This window comes from Protopterus annectens, chromosome 8.part0 (assembly GCF_019279795.1).
Source record: "Protopterus annectens isolate FY-2018-M chromosome 8.part0, PAN1.0, whole genome shotgun sequence".
Taxonomy (NCBI): domain Eukaryota; kingdom Metazoa; phylum Chordata; order Ceratodontiformes; family Protopteridae; genus Protopterus; species Protopterus annectens.
The window spans coordinates 1022569840-1022587953 of record NC_056741.1 but is presented as its reverse complement, the minus strand read 5'-3'; the positions used below and the strand labels follow the sequence as shown (position 1 = coordinate 1022587953).

General features: G+C 45.1%; 1 protein-coding gene across 1 annotated transcript in view; it reads right to left on the bottom strand.

The window, feature by feature from the left end:
* PSMC4 (proteasome 26S subunit, ATPase 4) overlaps positions 1-18114 on the bottom strand; it is a 643785-nt gene that overhangs the window by 209321 nt on the left and 416350 nt on the right. The gene's annotated exons all lie outside the window — the stretch shown is intronic.

Below are 18114 nucleotides of genomic sequence, written 5' to 3'. Positions count from 1 at the left end.
CCATCTGGGCTGTTGTATTTAAGCTGGCACACAGGAATATAATCTGTTGTGAGGGCACTAGTTTTGACTTCTTTTCGTTTACTGTGTACCCTAGAGAAATTAGCAACCTTTTTACATACGCCAGATGCTGTAGAAGAATGTCCTTTGTCTCTGCTTGAATGAGGCAGTCGTCCAGGTATGGATATATTTGAATTCCTTTTTGTCTGCAAAATGCAATTACTGGTGCCAGGCACTTTGTAAAGACCCTGGGCGCAGTAGATAAGCCAAAGGGCAGTGCAGAGAATTGGTAGCGCATTGTACCAGCTTTGAATCTGAGGTATCTTCTGCAATTTTGTCTGATAGGGACATGCAGGTATGCCTCTGAGGTCCAGAGTAACAAGTCAAGCCTTCTTGCCCAGTATGGGTAGAAGCTGCCGTAATGTCAACATTTTGAATTACGGAATATCCAGGTAAGTATTTAGAATTGAAAGGTCTAGTATGGGCCTCCAGGCCTTGTCCTTTCTGGGGACCAGGAAGAGTCTTGAGTAAAATCCTTGTCCTTGTTCCTGTTGTGGTACTTTTTGAATAGCTCTCATGTCCATGAGGGCTGAAATTTGTTTTTGTGCCTCTGCCCATTGACTCTGTGGCAGGTCTGGCATTCCTTTTAGCCTTGGTAAAGTATGAAAGTGGAACCTGTAACCCTAAGACAATATTCAGAACCCATTTGTCTTGGGTGATTGTTTGCCAGTTTTGAGAAAAAGTGCTAGTTTTCCCCCTAAGGGGGCTGCCAAAAGGGAAGTGCTTGGCGTACGAAGGGGGAAGTCATTGGGACTGTTTCCTGTAAGGTTGAGACTTGTCCTCACCTCCTTTTGGGGTTGAGGTGCCCCACTGTCATTGTCTGTTAGAGCCTTGTGGTTGAGATCTGCCTCTTGGGCGTCTGTATCTGCCTCTCTGTGGCCTGTCTGACACTGGAAAGGACCAATTCTTTGTTAGCCAATTTCTGCTAAAGCGAGGTGGCTGTACCTGTAAGAAATCCTTGACTGTTTGCATAGATTTAGCTTTATCCTCCATTTTCTTTAACACCTCTTCTGCCTCAACGCCAAACAAGGTATCATGGTGTAAAGGAGCATCCAATAATTTTGCCTTAACATGATCAGGTAAACTCTGTTCTTTTAACCAAGCATGTCTTCGAATCACAGAACCTGTAACTGCGGCTCTACAAGAGGCCTCTAAAGAATCAAAACCCATTGCAGAGTATGTTTTCCCACCTGTTCAACTGCATGCAATAAATCCTGCATTTCTTTACAGTCAGGAGCTTCTGAGCTTGCAAGCATTTTCTGTTTTAATTGAGCCATTAAATATTGTTGGTACTTAAGCATGTGAAACTGGCAATTTAAAGCCCTTACTCCTAAAGTTGCAGAAGTGTAAACTTTCTTCCCCCATCTATCCAAAGCTCTGGAATCTCTGTCAGAGGGTACTGGATTTTTTGCAATGGAAGCCTTAACCTCTTTTGGACCCTGGGAAATAGTTTCTGGATCAGATCAGCAGAAGGGTTTTTATAAAGAAACTTGTGAGAGTCAGGGACTCTATAATACCTATCTGGCTTGGCTGGTGCAGGGGGCAAAGAATCAGGAGATAAGCTGGATTCAGAGAACACATCATCCACAATATCTAGCACAGGTGGAATAACCAGGGGCCTGTGCTGAGGCAATAAAAGGAAATCCCCAAGCCTTTTCTTGGATTCTGAATAATCCTGACTTTCCCAATGGAAATGCTCCCTCATGGTATGTAAAGTTTCCCCAAAAGAATAATCCTCAGGAGGAGAGGCTGAAGGGATAGATTCTTCAGCATCAGAGTCCTCATAGGGGAGTAGAGAGTATCCCTGGTCTGAAGAGGAATCGGAGGAAATGGAAACCTGATCAGAGGAATCATAGTCTGAATCTTGCCTAGGCCTTTTCTCAGGAGGGGGATGGGAACCCCTGATTAGGTCTTCGGCCATTTTAAGCATCTGTTTCTTAGGCATGGAGGACTGTCCAGGAGAATGCTGTACTTGCTTCTTTGTCTTTAATGGTACTTTTGTCTTGGCTGTTGCTTTAAAGGTAAGTTGTGAAGGTCTGAAAACACCCTCAGAAACCGATGCCTGCTCAGCAGCTCCGGACCCATCTGAGGGATTAGTTTCCATAGGCCCAATACCTTGAGTTTCCAGAGGCCTAGTTGTCTCCACGTGGGAGTCGGAGGCGGCCTGTGGTTCTGAGGTAGAGGGTGTTGGGGGCTGCAAAAGCACCTCACTGAGAACCGGCGACTGGCCTAAAAGAGGTTTCTTCGTCGGTTTTGGACCTTGGATGCATGTCTTAATCCTTGTCTTTGCGTTTTTTCGGAACTGCGGTCGGTTGATCCGACGGCATAGTATAATTGAACCTTCGACCAAAGTAGTGCAAAGCAAAATCAAAACGTCTTTTTATAGTGAGTTTGTTAAATCTAGCACAAAACCGACAACTAGTGACATCGTGATCAGGGCCTAGGCATGGAATACAGTAAGAGTGGAAGTCCTTATGAGGTATTTTCTTCCCACAAGAAATACAATTATTAACTTTTTTCTGACATCGGTCTGAGGCAAGAAAAAAGTTTCCCCAACGGGTTACTTAGCTTTATTGAAGACATCGGATCTGAAATTCGACTTCGAAAATCTCAGGAGTCGGCCGACCGGCACTTGCGAACTGCTTCTGCTTCGGGCACCGCACGGCAAGAAAGACTGAAGAAAATGGCGTTGGATGCATCTTGTATACCCCTGGCGCACTGACGTCAGGGAAGAAGCGACAGCAACAGACGCTGGACCAAGACTTTGGAACTCTGGCCGACTGCGGGACAGCCTGACAGCAGGATAACCCAAGTGTAATGACTGCAGCAGTGTAACACGATGAACATCTGTGTCCTTAGATGTCAAAGCTAAGACAGCAGAGACAATCTGACAGATGACTGGTTTGCAAATTTCCTTACGGAATCTTCAGGATTTAAAATGGATTTATCAATAGGGTCTAAAGCATGATGCCCTATCCGCTTCATTAATAACTTTCCCAATTCCTCTTCCATTAACATGGTAATGCAGCTACCCTTACATTTGTCAGGACCTTTTCCGGACGCAAAACCAATGCCTGCATTCCTCTTTTTCTTCTAGGTGATATATACAGCCATCAACTTCTAAAGAAGTTTTACCTTTCTGTGAAGGTACAATACGACATGTTTGCACATAACACCTGGAACAGACACGATCTCTGTCTCATGTTCTGACACGTTTCCATTCTAGGCCAGTAATCAAGAAGCCTGAATCCTCACCTCTGACAATGAAGAGGAATACAAATGGATACACTCGGTATTTCCAGATGCAGACCTCTATTCATCAAACACAATTTCTCTTAAGAGCACAAAGGGAACACAATCAGCCCAGGGTTTGGAGATCTCTATCTGTCTCTCCCCAGGTCCCCAATAAGGCTATCCACTGGACAGCTGTGTTCAGCACCCTCTGTGAAACCAGTGCTTCGTGTCCAGTAATTGACACACATGAAAATACTAAATATCTATTTATAGCAAACACCAAAGTTTCAATCACAGGAAAAATTAAAAATAACACAGCTGGAAACATTCACACAGTTAAAGAAAAACAATACTCAAGTATTCTCACTGTATTTTCCTGACTAAAGAGTACTAGTTCCTGGTCACTTACTAGCATAAGGCAATATGAAGTGGGTGAGTGGTCTTCCTCCTTTGTCAGGTTACAAGAATAGACTGCCCTGGTGACTTTAGTCTCCTCCAATATTAAACCATTACTTCTGTACAGAAAGACATCACATACATCTGGTCATCTGACTCCTGGTTCCCATGCAACCCTCACTGCTAGATGAAAGACTTCGCACCTATGTGTTGCCATATGCATACAGCTTTGCTAAGATCCCCCTGCTGCTCCTGGGAAGTCATAAAACCATTTTAACACTTCTACGCCTCCTACACAGCTACTAAGCCAGGCTTCTATGCCTCCTACAGAGCTACTAAGCCAGGCTTCTTACACGGTCTCTGGCTTTATTCAAAACTGTGAGATAACATCTTTATGGCCTAGGCCAGTAATTTAAATTGTTCTTACTATATTCAAAGTTTGCTGCAGCTGGTTTGTGATTAACGTCTTATCTTCCAGTATTCCTCTATTAAAACATATACATTTAATTCAGTTACAATAATACATGTACATTTCATTTCTTTCCAACAGGGCACACTGTTGATAAATTTTAACACAAGCAGCCTTACAAATACATTTTCAACACAAACATCTGTACACATCTGTTTGATATACAAATGACATACAGTTCTTTAACAATTCCAGCTAGCTGTGCTGGCATATGTTACACATCCACTGCCCTACTTCTCCTGGCATAGCTGGCAGTATCTCCTATTGTCAAATGTTCTATTAAGTTTAACAAAGACGGAGCATGTTTTTGTATGATTTCTGGGAAAAGCAGTAACATACTATTTTAAATAAGTAGTTATGTACTCACCATAACGTTCCATGTTTGTTGTCCATCTCGCCTATATTCTTGCTGGTTGGTTCGGAGCCGTTCTTGGCTCCCGACTCGGCCGAATACTAAAGTTAGAGAGCTTCTACTGGCTAGAGGCTAACTCCTATCCCATGATGCTTTGGAGCACCTCGTTTGCAAGCGAAAAATAATCACAGAAATTTGTAGATATATATACAAAACATACATAAATACCTTATAAGGACAGGAACAGAGGCTCTAAACCATCAAAAAACTAAGTACATAGTATATAGTTATCCACCAGTTCCTCCACGAATACAGGATGGGGGAAGGAGGGTGGGCGCAAGAATATGGCTTTTATGATCTTGTTATAGACCTTGGACTGTCATTCCCAGATAATGCCCCCGTCAACCCAATCTGGGAAGCGTCCATGGTCAGTACCGCGTTCGGTTGAGGAAAAAGAAAGGTGCGGCCCTGATACAATTGCTCTGTCTGCAGCCATCAAAGAAGATATTTTTTTACATGACTCCATGATGATAATCTGGTGTGACAGATGAAGATCTTGCATTGACCACTGGGCAATGAGCAAAGAGCAACCATTGTAGAAATCTCATGTGCAGACTTGCTAGTGGGACTAGGAGGATAGCTACTGCGATGGTACCCAGAACTTGCAGCAGAAATATGGCTTGAATTTTCTTCTTTGATATCAAAATCCTGACTTTCCAGTGAAGGGACTGAATTCTGTCTGGGGTCAGGTTTGCTGTCATGCTTTCTGAATATAGATCTGCACCTAAGAAGGTAATATGTTGAGACGGCACAGATTTTTTTTAAGTTTACTGTGATGCCTAGTATGGCGCAAAGTGACATTGTTTCGTCCCTCGATTGAAGTAGTAGATGCCTGGTGGTGACTGAGGAGCCACTCATCTAGGTAGTTCAGCGACTGTAGGGTAAAGGCCACTGAAGAGAAGGCACGCATTCCATATCTGTCTATAACCCTAGACTCTCTGTTAGGATGAACAGGCCACCGCCACCACCATGGCATCTACAGGGACATCTTTCATCAAAGAATCCTTATCCAAGGGGGCGGTAATAAACTTGTCGGGGCTCCTCTGAACAGGGTCCATTGTATCAGGCGATATCCAGGCCTTACGGGACATGACCCCTAGCAGTTTGTCATAAAAGGGAGTGACCCAGGAGGTGAAAAGGCGAGACCGAAAAGCCTCCAGGTATACTGATTCATCCTCCCAAGGGTTGATGGGCTGCCAGTCACCCTTCTGCGTCAGGATTTCCAGGATGACAGCAAAGGATACATCCTCAGAGGGGGACCTTGGGGACTCTTCAGACTCATCTAAGTCAGTATCAGAGGTGACAGCCTCAGGGGAGTCTATGTGCTTCCTCTTGCACAGTCTCTTCTGAGGGACCTCCTCGGAGGGGTACTTCGGAGAGGTTTCAGAAGAGACAACACCGCCAACAGGGGCTCCCTGAGGCTCCGGGTCTCTACGCCTAGGGGAGGCGGAGGTGAAGAGATTATCATTGGAACCTGGGAGGGACGAGAGACTGGATTCAATTGCAGGGCTGTCTGGGGTGACAGCGCCTTCTCCATCAGCTCGAAAGCCTTCCAACCCTACTCCGAAACGTCCCTCGGCTCTGAAGCAGAGGGCCGACTCTGAGGCAAGGCAGACTGCGTCCGAAGCTGATGTGGGAACGGAATTCAACCTAGCCAAGGCACTGAGAGGAAGAGTTGGGTCGGATGACAGTCCACACCAACCCCCCCCCCCCCCAGACTTGACTGGCGAGCGTCGGCTCCCAGACCCCTCAACTTCAGATAGAGCTGAGGAAGTTAAAGCAGTCGGCACTGAAGATTCCAACGGGGCTCTTGATGCCAATGGTTCCACTACTATCGGATCCGAGCTCTCGGGCTCTGAAGACACTGAGGTGGTCGGAAGAAGAATCACAATGGGGCATGTAGTTATACACGCCTCAGAGACCCTCGGGTCTGGAGACTATAAGATTTTTGCCAGGGCTGGTGCTTTGAGTAATCACTTCACCACCCTCTCCACGTCCTCATCAGATAAGTTCCTGTAGGAATGGATGGATAAGGAAGGAGATCTGCCCCAGTCCAAAATGGGCGACCTCAAGATAGGAGAGACAGGCTCTAGTTCTGGGGAGTGTCTTCTATTAGAAGCTTCTGCCCGCTCCGAGTATACTGTTGGAGCTGCAGAAGTAATGGCTGGGTCAGAACAGAGAGCCCTCGGTTCTGATGTCGCAACCATTTAAGGTGGCTCAGTCAACGGAGCCGAAGAAGCCGGTGTTTTGGTAGACTGCGTCTTTGAGGAAGAAGGGGAGGAAGATCTGGAGCTCTGTCCTTTGTCTAACCCCTTTCAATTAGTTTCCACTTCCTTTCATGGATCATCCTGCTACTGAAGGCATGACATAGTGCAGGGGTCCTGTAAATGTACTTAAAGGCAGTAGATGCCGCTAGTATGGCCGTCAGTGACAGACATTTTCCTGGTACATCTATCACATTTTTTAAACTCAGACTGTCAATGCTCTTTTTTTAGACATTACACAAGATATAACAACTACAGATAAGTTAAGTGAAAACTTCTACAAGCAGAAAACTAACTTACAGGAATTTTTTTTTTTTTGACAGAAGAAAAGTACAGTTTTGTACCTACCATAAATGTAGATGTCCGATAGACATGCAACTGCAGTCATAACATATGGGTTGTCCTGCCTCAGGCAGCCCTCGGTCGGCCGGATTCCAAAGTCTGGGTCCGACGTTGGCTGACGCATTTTCCTCCGACGTCAGAGCGGCTGGGGTACATACGCATCAGCCGACGCCATTTTCTTCAGTGTTTCTTGCCCCAGATGCCAGGTGCCCCCCAAGGAAGGCTGTAATCAAATTTGGAAGACAAAAACAGGATTCCAGACAAATAAATGAGCAATAAAACAAATACACCATAACAGATATCCCCAGCTAAGAGAAACAGGGATAGGAGTGGACCCTAGGCATAGAGGGGTATGGAGGGAGGGAAAATCCGACTGCAGTTGCATGTCTATCGGACATCTACATTTATGGTAGGTACAAAACTGTACTATGTCCTTCAAGAATGCAACTGCAGTCATAACATATGGGTAGAATACCATAGCTTAGCTGGGGGAGGAGGAATGCTCTAGGAGAAAGATAGTGTGGCAATCAAACCCTGCAGGACTGCCGAAGCAAAGCCTGCTCTGGATCTGGAGTATAGAGGGAGATTGTAGTGTTTGGAGAATGTATGCACGGAGCTCCATGTAGCAGCTTCTAGAATGTCCTTAGTAGGCACCCCTCTTAGGAATGCTGTAGAGGTGGCTGTAGCTCTGGTGGAATGTGGCCTGACATTGGCTGGAACAGTCTTTCCATGAAAGGAATAACAGAATCTGATGCAATGTCCAATCCATTTTGAAATTGTCTGTTTTGAAATTGCTTTTCCTTGGACTGCAGGGGCGTAAGCTACAAAAAGTTGTTCAGACTTCCTACTGGCCTTGGTTCTGTCCAGGTAGTATCGAAGTTGTCTGTGAATGTCCAAGGTATGTAACAGTCTTTCCCCCTTATTCTCAGGATTGCGGAAGAAAGCAGGCAGATGAATAGCTTGATTTAAAGAAACCCTAGATACCACCTTAGGCATAAAAGTAGGGTTGGTCCTTAATGAAACCCTGTCTCTGTGAAAAATTATGAACGCTGGCATTGCCATTAAGGCCTGTAGTTCCGAAACCCTTCTTGCTGAGGTAATTGCCAACAGGAAAACTGTCTTCCATGAGAGAAACTGCAAGTCAACTGTAGCTGCTGGCTCAAAAGGAGGTAGAGTCAGTTTTTCTAGGACAAAATTGAGGTCCCAGGCTGGTACTGGGGCCTTTCTTGGTGGCTTAATGTTCTTGATTCTCCTGAGGAATTGCCTTAGCAAAGGGTGTGAAAAGACAGGAGGATCAGTGTTATATCTAGCTGAAATAGCTGATGCATGTATCTTTATGGAAGAATATGAGAGGCCGTTCTTTAGGATATCTGCCAAATATTCCAAGATGAGTGGGATGTTCAGCAATGATGCATCATGTCCCTTGCTGGTATTCCAATTGCTGAATCTCTTCCATTTTGCTAAGTAAACCTTTCTGATGGATGGTCTTCGAGCCTCTGTTAGTATCCGCTGAACTTCCTTGGAGAGAGATAGTTTGATGTTATTTATGGGATCTCCCAGGCTGTTAGCTGCAGTGTCTGGATGCACTATTTTGAAATTGTGTTGAGTCAAAAGTAGAGGCCAATGGGGAAGGGCCCACCTCCTGGTGTGACATATGCTCCGTAGTAGTGGGTACCAGTGTTGTCTTGGCCAGTCCGGAGCTATTATGATTCCCTTGGGTCTCTCTGCTTTGATCTTTAGTAATACTGAGGTCATCACTGGCAGAGGTGGAAATGCATAGATTGTTAGGAAGTTCCAGTTGAATGAGAGAGCATCTATTTTCCAAGCTTTTGGATGGTATGTCCTTGTGCAGAATTTTTGTAGATGATGGTTGAGGTGAGAGGCAAATAGGTCTACTTCTGGCCTGCCCCATGTCGAAGTGAGTTGTGTGAAGATCTTCGGATGTAACCTCCACTCATGTGGATCTGTGAAATTCCTGCTTAGGCTGTCCGCCAAGACATTGTCTTTGCCTGGAACAAACTGGGATTGTAACTGGATGTTTAGGCTCAGTGATTTCTCCCAAAGATGTATTGTCAGTCTGCAAAGGGGGTAAGAGTGGGTGCCCCCTTGCTTGTTTATATACCACATCACAGTGGTGTTGTCTGTCCGTATCAGTAAATGGCCTTGCTGAAGTTGGTGTTGAAAGGCCTCGATGGCATGCATTACTGCCAGCATTTCCTTTTGGTTTATATGCAGATGTGTTTCCTTTGGAGACCACTGTCCTTGTATACACCTGCCTTCCATGTGCGCCCCCCCATCCAAGGTCTGAGGCGTCTGTGGTCATGGTCTGTGTTCTGTGGTTTTTTGAATGACATACCTGTGTTTGCCTGGCTCACCGAGGCCCACCATAGGAATTCCTTTTGTAGGCATGGAATGAGCGGTATGGTTGTCTCCAAGTTGTTGCTGTGCTGAGACCAAATGCTTTTTAGGTACCACTGAAGCTTTCTCATGTGTAGTCTTGCTAATTGAACCAGGAGAATGCAGGATGCCATGTAACCCAGGGCCTGTAGGAATCTCCTTGCAGTCATCTGGGTGAGTTTTGCTAAACCTTTGAAGTAATGAGTTAACTTCTCTTGCTTGTCTTCTGTCAGGTAAGCCATTTGAGAGGCTGTGTCTAATATGGCTCCTAAGAAGATTATTTGCTGGGATGGCTGCAGTCTTGACTTTTGGAAGTTGACTGTGTATCCCAGAGCTTGTAGTAATCTTATGACATAGTCCAAGGGTTTTGTCAACATCAATTTGTCGTCCGCTTGTATGAGGCAGTCTTCCAGGTACGGGTAAATTTGTATCCCCTGGAGCCTGCAATGAGCAATTACTGAAGCCAGGCATTTTGTGAATACTCTAGGCGCAGTAGATAAGCCAAATGGCAATGCTGAGAATTGATAATGCTCTGGCCCTGCAAGAAATCAGAGGTATCTTCTGCAGCTGTGTCTGATAGGGACATCCAGGTATGCCTCCTTGAGGTCCAGAGTAATCAGCCAAGACCCCTTGCCCAGCATGGGAAGGAGTTGCTGTAGAGTCAGCATTTTGAACTTTGGTACTATGAGAAAGGTGTTTAATGCTGACAAATCCAGTATTGGTCTCCACTGAGATTCTTTTCTTGGAACAAGGAACAGTCTTGAATAAAATCCCTGGCCTTGTTCTTGTTGTGGAACTTTTTCTATTGCTTTCATCTGAGTCAGCAGAGAGATTTGCTTGATAGCCTCTGCCCTCTGGTTTGGTGGTAGGTTTGGCATGCCTTGTTTTCTTGGCAAGGTATGAAAATGGAACCTGTAGCCACAGTCTATAATGTCCAAAATCCATTTGTCCTTTGTCAGTCTGTGCCAATTTTCTGCAAACAGAGATAATTTCCCGCCCAAGGGAGCTTCTATTTGTTCCCTGGTAGGCGGAAGTAGAGGAAAGTCATTGAGATTGAGGCTGTGGGGCAGGTGAAACCCCTGCGTCGCTTCTTTGGTTTCCTGGCTGCCATTGTCGTCCCCTGTAAGGACCTCTGTATTGGCCTCTTCCACAGCCACGTCTGTTTTTACCCCTTTGAAACTTTTCTGTATTAGGAAAGGACCAGTTTTTTGAAGGTCAATTCCTACTGAATCTGGGGGGTTGAACCTGGAGGAAATCTTTCATCGTCTGAACTGATTTTGCTTTTTCCTCGAAGGTCTTTAACACATCCTTGGCATTAGCACCAAAAAGCTTGTTCTTTTCCAAAGGTGCATCCAGAAGTTTTGCCTTCACATGATCTGGTAGAGGTTGATCTTTTAACCATGCCTTTCTTCGAATGACTGCCCCTGTCATAGCTGCCCTACATGAAGCTTCCAGTGCATCATACCCACACTGTAGGAAGTGATTGCTTACTTGCTGAGTATTATGTACAGCTTCCTGCAAAGCCTTCCTGTCTAAAGGATCAGGAGTGGCCAATGTTTTTTGTAAATCTTCCAACAGGAAATCCTGATATTGTAACATATGAAAAAGGCAATTCAAAGCTCTCATAGATAAGGTAGTGGAAGTGTAAACCTTTTTGCCCCATCTCTCTAATGACCTAGCTTCCCTGTTGGAGGGCAATGGATTTTTAGAGGTGGAAGCTGAAACTCCTTTAGGCCCCTGTGAAATAGTTTCCAAATCAGCAGAATGGGCCCTGAATAAATGGGAATGTGTTTCTGGAACCCTGTCATACCAGTCTGGCTTGGCTGGAGCAGGAGGAAGAGAGTCAGGGGTAACACTAGAGTCAGAATATAAATCATCCAAAACATCAAGTACAGGAGGAATAGCTAAGGGCCTGTGCTGGGGCTTCTTAAGGAAAGTCCGAAGGCGCTTTCTAGAATCAGAATATTCCTGGCCTTGCCACTTGAAATGTTCCCTCATGGTATGCAGAACTTCCCCAAAAGAAATATCCTCAGGAGGGGAGGCCGATGGAATAGAATCCTCTGCATCCGAGTCCTCATAGGTCTAGAAGAGCTCTTCCTGGCTATCAGAGTGGACAGAGCTCTCAGAATCTTCATCTGACGGAATAGGATCAGGGGGTTCAACCCGGGGCCTTTTATCAGAAGGAGGCTGGGATCCTCTCTCAGGATGGGCCTGTGAACCTCTAATCATAGAAATTAAATCAGCAGCCATAGACATAATTTGTGTCTCTGGAGTAGGCTGAGGTAAGGTTTTAGTAGTAAGATGTTTTGTTTTGCTGGCTGCCTTAGCCCTAGTGTAGGCCTTAATAGACATGGCCATAGGAGGCCTGGCAGCTCCACGTGCTGGAGTGACCTTGTCTACAGCAATGGTCTCGGGCATTTCCTCGGTTTCGGTATCCGGAGGTAAATCAATAACTGGCGTCAGAGTGATATCCGGAATCGGAGTCGTCGGTAATGCGGTGGAGAAACAGTCTCAGAGGGAACCGGTGCACTCGTGATTGGTTTTGGCGTGGAGTCGGAGGTACACGCGGGCCGAGGATGTCGGTCCCGGTCTTTTCGTTTCTTGGGAGTTTGCGATGTCGGAAGTTCTGACGGCATTGTGTAAGCAAATTTTTCGCCGAAAAAAATCTTCAGCGAACTCCGCCCGGCGCCTGAGAGTGCGCTTGTTGAAGCGAGCACAGGCTACACAGGCCGAGACGTCGTGGTCTGGGCCAAGGCAAGGAAGACAGTAAGAGTGGCAATCCTTATGAGGTATTTGTTTACCACAAGAAAGACAATTGTTAACTTTTTCAGTAATTTCTGACATCGGCTGAGGCAATTAAAGGTCCCCAACGGGGTACTTAGCTTTTTTGATGACTTTGGAATCGAAGAATACAGGAGCTGACCGACCGGCACTTGCGAACTGCTTCGGGCACCGCGCGGCAAGAAAGACTGAAGAAAATGGTGTCGGCTGATGCTTATGTACCCCAGCCGCTCTGACGTCGGAGGAAAATGCGACATCAGCCGACGTCGGACCCAGACTTTGGAATCCGGCCGACCGAGGGCTGCCTGAGGCAGGACAACCCTTATGTTATGACTGCAGTTGCATTCTTGAAGGACATCGAGGGAAAGGAGCAGCCCTCTAAGTCAATCAGGCCGCGAGAGCCCACTAACTTAATCGGTACTCACTACAATTAGGATAGGGGAAGAAAGAGAAACTTCTAGTTTAAAGATTCTCAAGAAGGAAGAACACACTGAAGAAAAGGGAGAGGGAGAGTGGCCCGCTAACTCAAATGGGCCACAAGAGCCCTCTAACTTAAACTCGGCTCTCTAAATTTGGAAAGGATATAGACAAGACCTATTTGGTCGAGTCAGAGCAGAGAATGGCTCCATACCCAACCAGCAAGAATTACGCCGAGATAGGACAACATAACATCTACTGTTAACATATCGCCAGCACGTTCTGCGTGTGATGAGTGATGACAGGAATTTTAAATGTTAGAACTTTCACTGTAGAGTATTCTATGCATTACAGATACATACAACAGCATTCTCAGATTGTACTTTACGCAACGCACATAGTTTTCCTTGAAGAGGACCTTCGTTATTCAACTTTCCTTATAATCACTACATTTATTCTAGCAAGATGCTGCATGTTGGAGACTAAGTTATAACTTAAGTATTGCAGTTGTAAATTTACTCACTTAACATCTCAGTGTTTCGCTCCTTTGTCAGAATTATGCTTTTTTGCTTACCACAGCCATGCATCTAATTATGCTTTGTAATATTTATACTATCTACTGAATTATGACACACAATTTAGACTATGAAATCTCATCTGTTCTTATCTTTGACACTGTGAACTGCTGGTATTCTGTGCTTTCTGTATGTACTCAACCGTGAACTATATGTGATATAGCTGGACTCAAGTACAACGTCTGTGGTCTTCCAATAGTAAACCATGTATGTATAAAAAAAAAAATTAAGATTCATATGAAATATTGCTAGAAAGAAAATATGAGTTGGAGAACTTAGCTGCTGGTGAGACCAAATCCAAATGGCAAGAAGGCAAATGAGAACTGAGAAAGCTTCACCTACAGGTGCACAGCATTATAGGTTCATAGGTTTATACTAAGCTAACCACCACAGTCTTAAGACTAGTGATGCAAACAATTTTGTCTCAGAGTATCCTGGGCATTAGTACTGAGAGGTTATATTACTTGAGGATTATTTTACTTACTGTCAACCTTTGTCCATCAGGCATGGGGGCAAGACTTGATGGAAAATCGCAAATTTATGCCTAATGATAATGGTTTCATGTGAAAAGGGTCAGGGATGAACTCTGCTTCACATGGATGTGAAGCCTATTCCATAGCATGGGGATCTTTTGAGACGCATCAGTTTCTCCAGCATGTTCTATTTATGTCGCAAGCAAAGTTCAAATCCTTGGATCTAGTACTTCTCGTGCTTGTTGTTTTACTTGTGCGCACAAGCTCCATCAGTGCTGGATCGGAGGATGATGCCAGGCATAGATCTCTCAGTACCCTACAGGAGACAGTACAGTGATAAGGCCTTAAGTTAATCTGTGTAGGACAGGGTACTCATATCTTGCATTCTCCTGGTGAGGGACCTTTGAGAGCATTTCAATTTTGCAAGTGTCTGGTTAGCTACATGCCAAAAGTCGGTACTGCACACAATGGTGGGTCTGAAAAGGGCTGAGTAGATGGGTACTATAAGTTCCTTGGACCTGGATGCCACATCCTTGCTGGATTGCTTGCTGGGTGACGATGATTTTTTTCTTACTACCTCAGCAATGTGCTGGCCAAAGGCCAGGTTACAGTCTACATATGCTCCAAGATTCCTAACAAAAGGTTGAACTCTTAGGTGCATTTTACAGATGGATTAACTTAAGTGGACAATTTCCCAAAGGGCACTATAATGTATTTCTTAGAGATGAGTTTTAATATGTGGCTTTGGCAGCAGTCATTTGTCTATGTTACACCCGCTCGCAGAACGCTAGTATGGGGGGGATTCTGGGACAGATCCCAGTTTACACTCCTCTGCAAACTTGATGAGCCAGAGGACTTCGACATTATCCTCTACTTCCAAGATGTAGATGCCAAAAAGATGGAGGTCAAGAACACAGCCCTGAGATACTCCACTGGTGGCTGGTCTCTTGGTGGAGGTGGTCTCACCAATCTGGACTTTTTGGGCCCTATCTGTGAGATAGAAGCAATCCAGTTAGTTAAGTAGAGATTCAGTTTATACCCAGTTCAGACAGCTTGTGAACAATATCAAAGTGGGGCAGTGTATCGAACGGCTTGGCAAGGTCAAGGTACGAGACATGCACAGTTTTTCCCTCATCTACTGCCTTGGTAAGCCTCTCAAGAGAGTCTACCAGGTTAAGTATGTACGTCCTTCACTTAAAACCAAACAGGGATGGGTCTACTGTCTATAAATTACCAATTTCCTCATTTGATCACTTCCACGACAATCTGTTCCATGGCTTTGCATATTAGACTTGTGACACTGATGGGTGTAGTTCCCAGGGTCGTTTGACAGTCCACCATTATGAAAAGGGTGACTGTTACATTGCTCCATTTACTTGGCATGTAACCTGTTTTGAGGCTGTAGTTGAATAGTGCCTCAAAGGTAATCCTGATGGGTCATATTTCAGACCATTTCGGAGTGCCTAATAAGTCAGTGTTTTTGGCCTTTGTGCGTGCTACCAGAACCTGCTCTCTGCTGACAGTTGGGAGGGATGCGCTAGAAAGAATTTCACAGGGGGTAGTACAGGAGGTGTAGTAGGTGAAAGCAGAGCTAAATTTATCAGTCAGTAGATTCACTATGTCACCCTGGTGAGTGAAAGTGGTGCCATTTACCACCAATTCAGCACACTGCCAGTGCTACTTTTAAGGTTCCCAACATAGCTGCAGAAGGCCTTTTGATTGTTCTTAGAAAAAGGAAAGCTATCCTGACCTCATAATTGGTTTGCTGAACTTAATGAGACCTTTTAGTTTCTTGTTTATCTGAATCAGAAAGCTCCTGACTATACAATAGTTGCTTTTTCTAATTCTGACCATTACTTTTGTTTTTGTTATATACCCTGTGGGGGGTAAGACTTCACCAAGTAGGGTTTGTTTTTGGTAGTAATTATTATAAGCAAGTCCAAAACTATGGCAGCATCAATGTAGCCATTTATAGTCTGTATTGTGTTTCCATGAATAATTCTCCACAGGCAGCCATGTTCTTGCAGGTTGGGGAGGGGCTTGAATTTTGACAGGCTGTCACTTAAGATGCAGCTTACTTTAGAACAGTTCCTAACTGTTATGGGTTTAGTTGGGTTTTTCAAGGCAAAATTTGTTTCAAAGGAAACATCTTTGGGAATGTGTTTGGCTTTCGCCACCCATTTTAAATTTATTTTGCTATGCCCTTTTTCGAGGTTAGTATACTGTGCCTCTGTCTAACAGTGACACAGAAGTGATACCTGGGGTAAACCTACGATCTCCCATCCATTAAGATTCCTCTTGAAGAGAGTCAATGAGGGACTCTGGAATAAAATCCCAGTCCAGGTTAGGCAGAGTGAAGGGTGCCTCTGGGTTATGAATCTGTCCCTCCAGCATGTCCTATTTATTTCAGTGCTGAGGTTCAAGTCTCGAGCGTAGCTCGATGGGATTTGGATTTTCTGAGGTGCAGCATGTCCATTAATTCCGGGTTGGACATGGCTTTATACGTCAGGCACAGATCGCCTCTGAACAGGCGGTACGCCACTGAGTAGAGCTAGAGTTTCTTTAACCGGGCAGCATATGGCATCTGTTTGAGCCCTTTGATCCTCTTGGTGAGGTACTTTTGGGGTCTTTCCAGTTGCTGCAGGTGTCTGGTAAGGTACATCCCAAAAGGGGCACTGTACTCAATTATGGGCCTGATGAGGGATGAGTAAAGAGGCACGATGACCTCCCCTGATCTAGATGTGAATCCCTTCATGATTAGGTGGGCTATATAAAATGTTTTTCTAACCACTTTGGCCACGTGGTTGTCAAATGAGAGATTGCTATCAACTTGGGTCCCCAGGTCCCTAATTACTTCTTCTGTACTTAATGGATTACCACCTATGTGGTAATTTGTGGGCACTTTGTTTTGCCAAAGGGGATGACTATACACTTTTGGCATTTAGCTTGAGGCCATGGCTCTGGCACCAGTTGTCTGTTTCTATGAGGCCCTTTTGGAGGATGCTTGTGTCGGCTGGAGAGTCTATTATGGCGCCCAGTATGCAGTCATCTGCGAACTTGGTCAGCCACAGTCCTTCCGTGTTGGCCTGTACCTCCGAGAAATATATACCGAACAAGAGAGGTCCCAGGACTGAGCCTTGTGGGACACCGCTTGTAACTGGTATGGAGTCTGACATGGCTCCAGCAATTCTAACCATGTGGGTTCTGTCCTTGAGCCAGTTTGCAATCCATCTAGTGACATAGGGGTTTATATTTAAGCTGATGAGCTTATCCATAATGCCCGAGTGGGGTATTGTATCGAAGGCTTTTGCGAAATCCAGGTAGGCTGTGTGGACCACCTTCCCCTCGTCAATGGCCTTGGTGACTGTTTGAAAGAAATCAACCAGGTTTAAGAGGCAGGATCTGCCCTTAAAGCCGAACTGGGTAGGATCCAGTGTCTGTAGGTCCCCAATATCTTTATTTATGAGGTCCATGATGATCCTTTCCATAGTTTTGCAGACCAAGCTAGTCAGGCTTATGGGGCGATAGTTTCCAGGATCTGTTGAGGCACCACCTTTATGGACAGGGACCACTGTTGCTGTACGCCACTCTTTGGGCACATATCCTGTAGTAAGGCTGAGATTAAACAGTAGTTTTATGTTTGGGTTTAGCTCTTCTTGGAGTTCATGTAGGACGCAGCCCGGGACACCGTCTGGTCCCATTGATGCTGTGTTTTTGCTTTGGAGAGGCGGCTCTTACCTGAGCATCTGAGATGTCAGGGGGGCAGCACTCTGCTGGGATAGATATTTGCCCTTTTGGTGGGGAGGGGGGGGGGGAGTTTGCGCTGAACCTGTCAGCTAGGATGTTGGCAACGTCTGAGGGTTCGGTGTATTTTTTGTCATTTTGGACTAATTTTGAGCATATCTGGGAATTACCACCCAGGTTCCTAACATAACTAAAGAAAGCCTTGTGATTATCCTTAGTGTTCTGTGCAATTTTTCTCTCGAAACTGGCCTTAGACAATTTTATGAGTGCCCGTAGTTTTTTGCTAATACTGATCAGTGATCCCTTCCCTTTTTGGGATTTTGCTCTATCATTTAGTAGCTTCCTCCTTCTATTGTATAGTTTGTTTATGGCTGGGGTCCACCAGCAAGACGTCTGCCTTTGGAGGATTGGGTCTTGGTTTTATTTGGGATCACATGATCCATGCATTCCTGAAGGTGTTCATAGAATGCGTCTATAAAGGAATCTGCGGTCTGGGCCGTATTTTCCACAGGCCCGGGGGCTTTGAAGGATTCCACCTCGGTTTTGAGGAGTG